The sequence below is a fragment of the Scylla paramamosain genome, chromosome 7 (assembly GCF_035594125.1).
Source record: "Scylla paramamosain isolate STU-SP2022 chromosome 7, ASM3559412v1, whole genome shotgun sequence".
Classification (NCBI taxonomy): domain Eukaryota; kingdom Metazoa; phylum Arthropoda; class Malacostraca; order Decapoda; family Portunidae; genus Scylla; species Scylla paramamosain.
In genome coordinates, this window is record NC_087157.1 from 29,083,116 (window position 1) to 29,090,615 (window position 7,500).

General features: G+C 39.8%; 1 long non-coding RNA gene across 1 annotated transcript; it reads left to right on the forward strand.

Annotated features, from left to right (window-relative positions):
* Nucleotides 1-1,474: 1,474 nt before the first annotated feature.
* Nucleotides 1,475-6,557, forward strand: LOC135102300 (uncharacterized). The gene is made up of 3 exons (XR_010269615.1): nt 1,475-1,742; nt 4,065-4,246; nt 6,065-6,557. It is a non-coding gene; the product is annotated as an uncharacterized LOC135102300 (long non-coding RNA).
* The last annotated feature ends 943 nt before the right edge of the window (nt 6,558-7,500 follow it).

Genomic DNA, 7,500 nt, shown 5'->3' on the forward strand with positions numbered 1-7,500 from the left:
TTTATTTATTTATGGAAACTTGTTATTTTATCTATATTCCCGTTTTCTGTTACTTGTTCATGCCATGCCATTTAGATTATTACTGCATGCATTACATGCATTTGGATCATTGCTGCTTTTAATCCCACCGACAGAGAGAGAGAGAGAGAGAGAGAGAGAGAGAGAGAGAGAGAGAGAGAGAGAGAGAGAGAGAGACATACAGACACACAGACACACAAAACCACATTAATTATTTCAACACTTTCCATTATGAAACGAAAAGATTTTCAGTCTATTTGACTGTGTGGGGATGTTTTCGGTGTGTGTGGGGTCTTTTGAGTGTATTTGAGAGTGTGTGGAGGAGTTTAGGATGCGTTTGGGTGTGTGTGGTGTCTTTTGAGTGTATTTCAGAGTGTGTGGGGTGTTTTGGGTGCGTTTGGGTGTGTGTTGGGTCTTTCAAGTGTATTTGAGAGTGTGTAGGGGTGTTTTGGATGCATTTGGTTGTGTGTGGGGTCTTTAGAGAGTATTTCAGAGTGTATGGGGGGATGTTTTGAGTGTGTGCGGGATCTTCTGGATGTATTTGAGTGTGTGTGGGGGTGTTTTGGAAGCGTGTGGGTGCGTCCGGAGCCTTTTGGGTGTATTTAAGTGTGTGTGGTTGTGTTTTGGATGCGTTTGTGTATATGTGGAGTCTTTTAAGTGTATTTGAGAGTGTGTAGAAGTGTTTTGGATGCGTTCGGGTGTAAGTGGGGTTTTTTGGGTGTATTTGAGTGTATGTGGGGGTGTTTTGGGTGTTTGGGTGTGTGTGAGATGTTTTGGGTGTATTTGAGTATGTGTGGGGGTATTTCCGGTGCGTTTGGGTGTGTATCGGATTTTTTTTTTGGGTGTATTTGAATGTGTCTTGGTGCATTTTAGGTGCGTTTGGGTGTGTGCGGAGTCTGAGTGTATGTGAGTGTGTATGGGGGTGTTTTTCGCGTGTGCATGGTCTTCGGAGTGTATTTCAGTGTGTAGGGGGGTGTTTTAGATGCGTTTGGGTGAGTGCAGGGTCTCTCTCTCTCTCTCTCTTTCTCTCTCTCTCTCTCTCTCTCTCTAGTTACACAGGTTTTCAAGCGTGTCTACTGTTCTAATGAGTTTAAAAACATTTCTACATTACTCACAGGAGAAACACGCTTTTAAAAGGCTTTAATCGAAGTGACATAGGTATTTAATAATGTTTTTACGGTTCTAGTGACAGATATTAACAACATTTCTATATTATTAACAGGAGAAACGGTTTTGAAAATTCTGATAATCATCTTTGTGCCTTTGGGAAACAGTCGTAAGGAGAGAGAGAGAGAGAGAGAGAGAGAGAGAGAGAGAGAGAGAGAGAGAGAGAGAGAGACAGAGAGAGAGTAGAAGCATATTAGTTAATTCTATCCTGCGCTGGTTCATGCGTTTGTTACGGTGACATGGTACAGCAGTGAATGAAATTTGGAATCATAATCACCTAGGGAGTGTTCAGTGGGGTAACGTCAGTGAGGATATTTATATTATTTGAATTATTAATTGATAACATGTCAACTTTTGTGTGCGTGTGTGTGTGTGTGTGTGTTGGTGGAGGAGCAGAGGCAGGTGGCGCTTGGGAGGGTGAGCGGCTGACAGCAGTGTTTCGGTGTTTTCCTCAGTCTTGCCCCACACAATCTAGTGATAAGTATTTCCGTATTCCCGGCTGCTTCTCCTTGTACCAAGCACCGCCATGCAACACCAGAGATTCATGAGTATGTAAGGTAAGCCCAGCGGTGCCAGCCTACCCTCAGTCAGCCTTACTGCCTTCCCAGCACCACCTTCCTCCTCCCTATAATGTCTTGCAGCAGTTTATTAAAATTTTTGTTCGTTATTTAGGTATTTTTTGGGGTTGTTTATTTATTTTTAGGTTTTGTTTACGTCTGAGTCTGAAAACAGCTGGAAATTTAGACGAATATTGAAGGGTTGTCAATATGTAAACAAGCCGTCAGCTGAGGTACAGGCAGGGCGTCAGTGTTTTCAGTCATTATTAGCTTCGTCTCTCGCTTACTGTAAGCCTAACATGTCGCAAGATAGAGTCACTTGTCTAGTTTTCATGTCCGCTGCTCAGATATATCTGCCATTGCCTGGTTTTGGTTTCATGAAGTAATAAATAAGGCAACATGGCCGCCGGCTCCTCCACCGAGGTCGACGCCAAAGGCCAGTTCCAACCTGTTGGTTCCAATATTTTTTTTTATTTTCCTGAATTACTTTATTTGGCTTCTATAGTAAGTTTTTATGATTTCTAAAAATATTTTGTTGCTGTTGAAGTGTTTTTCTTGCTACAGTTAAATAATTGGGCTGAATTTTCTGTATTTTTTTAACGTAAATATAGAGCCATTTTCACGGTTATTTTTACCCACCCCGGTTCTTGGCTTTTTTATTTGAGGCTGTAGTGAAGCTTTTATTGCTTTAAAAAATCGTTTATGATTTTTAAAATGTTTTGCGTTCCTGTTGAGTTAAGTATGTGCATTTTGAAATGGTTTCTAATCCCGTTAAAAGTGGTGATTTTGTCATTTTTTACATTCTTTATTTCGCTGTTTCAGCTTGTAACTAACTTTGCATTGCTTGAAAAAATAGTTCTGATTTTTTAAAGTGTTTTTTTACTAGTGTAAAGTGAAATGGGCGGACTTTTCAATGGTTTTAATGGTGTCAAATGTTCCAACACTTTTTCTATATTTCTGTTGATATTTCTTTGCAACTACTCAGGCTGGAGATATTTTCATATTGTGAATATTAATTAAAGTAATTGTCAAGTCAAAAAATAGAATGCATTCCAGCCTAGCTTCATTTTTTCTAGGGGTCAATTTTAAAATGAAATACGTTACGTACGTAAGCGAGCGGCCAGGAGGCAGTTCGCCTATGACGTCATCAACGGCCGGGGATTTGCCCGCCTTCAGTGTCTCTTGCTCAATATTTACCGTAATTTGCAGTGTTTCCCAAGTATTTCCAGCTGTTTCTAAACTCAGACGTGTAGATAGTAGTAGTAAAAAGAGGAAAATAAGAGAAATGGAGCAAGAGCAGGAAGAAATAAGGAGAAATGAAAGAGGAGAAGGAGGTCAAACACATAAACGGTAAGAAGACAATCTTTAGTTTAGTTTCCGTTCCTGCGCTACCATTCTCTGTAATATTTGGTGTGTTTTGGGTGCTTCAAGTGCGTTCTGGATGTATTTAGGAGTGTTGTGGGGTGTTTTGAGTGTGTCTTAGGTGTGTTTAGGTGTGTTTTGGGTTTATATTAGCTATTATCAGTGTGTTTTGGGTCAATTTTTGGTGTTTAAATGTGGTTTAGGTTGTTTTTAGGTGTACTTTACGTGTTTTGAGTGTTGTGGAGTGTTTTCAGTGTATTGTGGGGTGTTTAGGTGTGTTTGGGGATATATCGAGGTGTTGAGAGTGTGTCTTGAGTTTATTTTGGATGTTATAGGTGTTTTAGGTGAGTCGAGGTGTGTGTGTGGGGTGTTCTGGGTGCGTTTGGGTGTGTTAAAGGCGTATTCTGTGGTGATGTGGGTGTTTTGGATGTTTTAAGCATGTTTTGGGTGTGTTTGGATGAGTTTTGTGGGTATTTTGGTGTGTTTTGGGTGTGCTTTGGATGTTTTGAGTGTGTTTGGTTGAGTTTTCTGGAGATTTTTGGGTGTTATGAGTGTTTTGAGTGTGTTTTTGGATGTTTTTGAGTTTTGCGCTCTCTCCTTCCTAGAGACTCAAAAAGTGCAGGACATTTTTTTTATGTTTTGAGTGTGTTTTGGATGTGTTTGGGTGAGTTTTGCGCTCTCTCCTTCCTAGAGACTCAAAAAGTGCAGGACATTTCAAGGTTTATAATGTGTTTTATAAAATATAACTACTGAGACAGACAGAGAGAGAGAGAGAGAGAGAGAGAGAGAGAGAGAGAGAGAGAGAGAGAGAGAGAGAGAACTAGCATTAACACACACATACACACAAACAAATGCACTCAAACATTCAAATTTCCCACACTTTTCCAATCCTTAGGAAGGAGAGAGCGCGAGACAAGACGGAACATCCTACAAAGCCTAACATTTATTCCAATATTACAGGATGGATAGCTTAGGATACCACACGGAGGGAGGTTAAGGAGCCTTGGGGATGCCTGAAGGAGGAAAAGTGAAGGAGGGAGGCCTGGAGGTGAACGAAATGCAGAAAATTCCTTCAATACGGAACGCTTCTCTGCTCAGACCATCCTTCACTGAATATATGGACCGAGGCCTCGAGATACGAGGTGAGAATCCATTTTTCAGTGTTTTAAGAAAGTTTTAAGTGTTTTTAGGTGTTTTTAGGTTGTTTTAATGTTGTTTTCAGTATTTTAGGTTTGTGGATGGAAGGAGAAAGCTTAAATACATTTATAAGGCCTAAAAAAAGGCTTAAATTGAGAATTTTAAAGTCTGCCTATCGTATATTATGCTGCTTTAAGTATTTTAAGTTACCAGAAGAGAAGAAGCTTAAATGTAATACTAGGATAAGGAAAAAACTTGTTTCTTGCATTAGGAAGAAGAAAAGCTTAATATTATTTACATTTTTTTTCATTTTTTTTATATTATATTCAGTTTATTTATCATTTTTTTTTAGATCACTTCTTTATTTTCTTTATTTTTCGCTCGTTTTCATAATGAGAATATTTAATTTTAAATATATTTTTTCAATTTTTTTCACTTCGACTTAATATTCAGTTTATTTATTTATTTATTTATTTATTTATTTATTTATTCATTTATTTATGGAAACTTGTTATTTTATCTATATTCCCGTTTTCTGTTACTTGTTCATACCAAGGGAGACAATAAACATTTACATTATTAATGCTTTTAATCCCACCAACAGAGAGAGAGAGAGAGAGAGAGAGAGAGAGAGAGAGAGAGAGATACACACAGACACACATAACCACATTAATTATTTCAACACTTTCCATTATGAAACGGAAAGATTTTGAGTCTATTTGACTGTGTGAGGGTGTTTTCGGTGTGTGTGGGGTCTTTTGAGTGTATTTGAGAGTGTGTGGGGGAGTTTTGGATGCGTTTGGGTGTGTGTGGTGTCTTTTCAGTGTATTTGAGAGTGTGTAGGGGTATTTTGGATGCGTCTGGGTGTGTGAGGGTTTTTTTCAATGTATTTCAGTGTGTGTTGGGGTGTTTTGAAAGCGTATGGGTGCGTGCGGAGCATTTTGGGTGTGTGGAGTCTTTTGAGTGTATTTGAGAGTGTGTAGGGGTGTTTTGAGTACGTTTGTGTGTGTGTGGTGTCTTTTGAGTGTATTTGAGAATGTGTGGGGATGTTTTGTGTGCGTTTGGGTGTGTGTGGGGTCTTAAGGATGTATTTGAGTGTGTATGGGTGTGTTTTGGAAGTGTTTGGGTGCGTGGGGGTCCTTTGGCTGTGTGTGGTCTTTTGAGTGTATTTGAGAGTGTGTGGGGTTTTTTGGGTGGGTTTGGGTGTGTATGAGGTTTTTTTGTGTATTTGAGATTGTATGGGGGTGTTTTGGGTGAGTTTGGGTATGAATGGGGTCTTTTGAGTGTATTTGAGAGTGTGTGGGGTTTTTTGGGTGGGTTTGGGTGTGTATGGGGTTTTTTTAGTGTATTGGAGATTGTATGGGGGTGTTCTGGATGCGTTTGGGTGTGTTAAAGGCGCATTCTGTAGTGATGTGGGTGTTTTGGATGTTTTAAGCGTGTTTTGGGTGTTTGGATGTTTTGAGTGTGTGGAGATTTTGGGGTCTTATGAGTGTTTTGAGTGTGTTTTGGATGTGTTTGGTCAAGTTTTGTGCTCTCTCCTTCCTAGAGACTCAAAAACTGCAGGACATTTCAAGGTTTATAAAGTGTTTTATAAAATATAACTACTGAGAGAGAGAGAGAGAGAGAGAGAGAGAGAGAGAGAGAGAGAGAGAGAGAGAGAGAGAGAGAGAGAGAGAGAGAGAACTAGCAATAACACACACTTACACACACACACACACAAACCAATGCACTCATTTCCCACACTTTTCCAATCCTTAGGAAGGAGAGAGCGCGAGACAAGACAGAACATACTACAAAGCCTAACATTTATTTCAATATTACAGGATGGAGAGCTTAGGATACCACACGGGGGGGGGTGAAGGAGCCTTGGGGATGCCTGAAGGATATAAAGTGAAGGAGGGAGGCCTGGAGATGAACGAAATGCAGAAAATTTCTTCAATACGGAATGCTTCTCTGGTCAGACCATCCTTCACTGAATATAAGAACATAAGAAATAAGGGAAGTTGCAAGAAGCGACCAGGCTTACACGTGGCAGTCCCTGTATGAAACACACCTACCTATTTCCATCTTTTATCCCCATCCATAAACTTGTCTAATCTTCTCTTAAAGCTCTCTAGTCTCCTAGCACTAACTACATGATTACTGAGTCCGTTCCACTCATCTACCACTCTATTTGAGAAACAATTTTTTCCTATCTCCTTCCTAAACCTAAATTTTTTAAGCTTGAACCCGTTATTTCTTGTTCTACCCTGGTTGCTGATCCTAAGACTTTTGCTTACATCTCCATTGTTATAACCCTTATACCACTTAAAGACTTCTATCAGGTCCCCTCTTAACCTACGTCTCTCTAGAGAATGTAAATTTAACAGCTTCAACTTTGCCTCGTAAGGAATACTCCTCATCCCCTGTATCCTTTTAGTCATTCTCCTCTGTACTGATTCTAATAGACCTATATCTTTCCTGTAATGTGGGGACCAGAACTGCACAGTGTAGTCTAGATGAGGTCTGACCAGCGCCAAGTATAACTTTAATATTACTTCCGGCCTTCTACTTTTAACACTCCTAAAAATTAATCCTAGTACCCTATTTGCCTTGTTTCTGGGTTCTATGCATTGTTTCCCTAGACGGAGTTCAGAGCTAACTATAACTCCTGAATCTTTCTCGTACCCTGTACCTACCAAAGTTTGGTTGTTTAATGTGTACCTATTGTGTGGGTTTCCTCTACCTACGCTAAACATTTTGCATTTATTGATATTAAACTGCATTTGCCATCTATCCGTCCATTCATTCATTCTATCTAAGTCTGCCTGCAAGGCGATGGCATCCGATTCTGACCTAATTAATCTACCTATCTTTGTGTCATCCGCAAATTTACTAACATCACTACTAATTCCACTATCCAAGTCATTGATATATATTAGAAATAACAATGGCCCTAATACTGATCCCTGTGGCACCCCACTAATTACATGACCCCACTCGGATTTCGAGCCGTTTATTACCACTCTCTGTCGCCTGTTACCAAACCATGACCCTATCCAGCCTAACACTTTCCCATCTATCCCGTGTGCCCTAACCTTTCTCAGGAGCCTTTGATGGGGTACCTTGTCAAATGCTTTACTAAAGTCCAGATATAAGATATCATAACTATCACCATTATCTACTGCTTCGTACACCTTACTGTAAAAACTTAACAAGTTTGTCAGGCAAGACTTCCCCTTCGTGAAGCCATGCTGTGACTGATTTATCAAGTTATGTT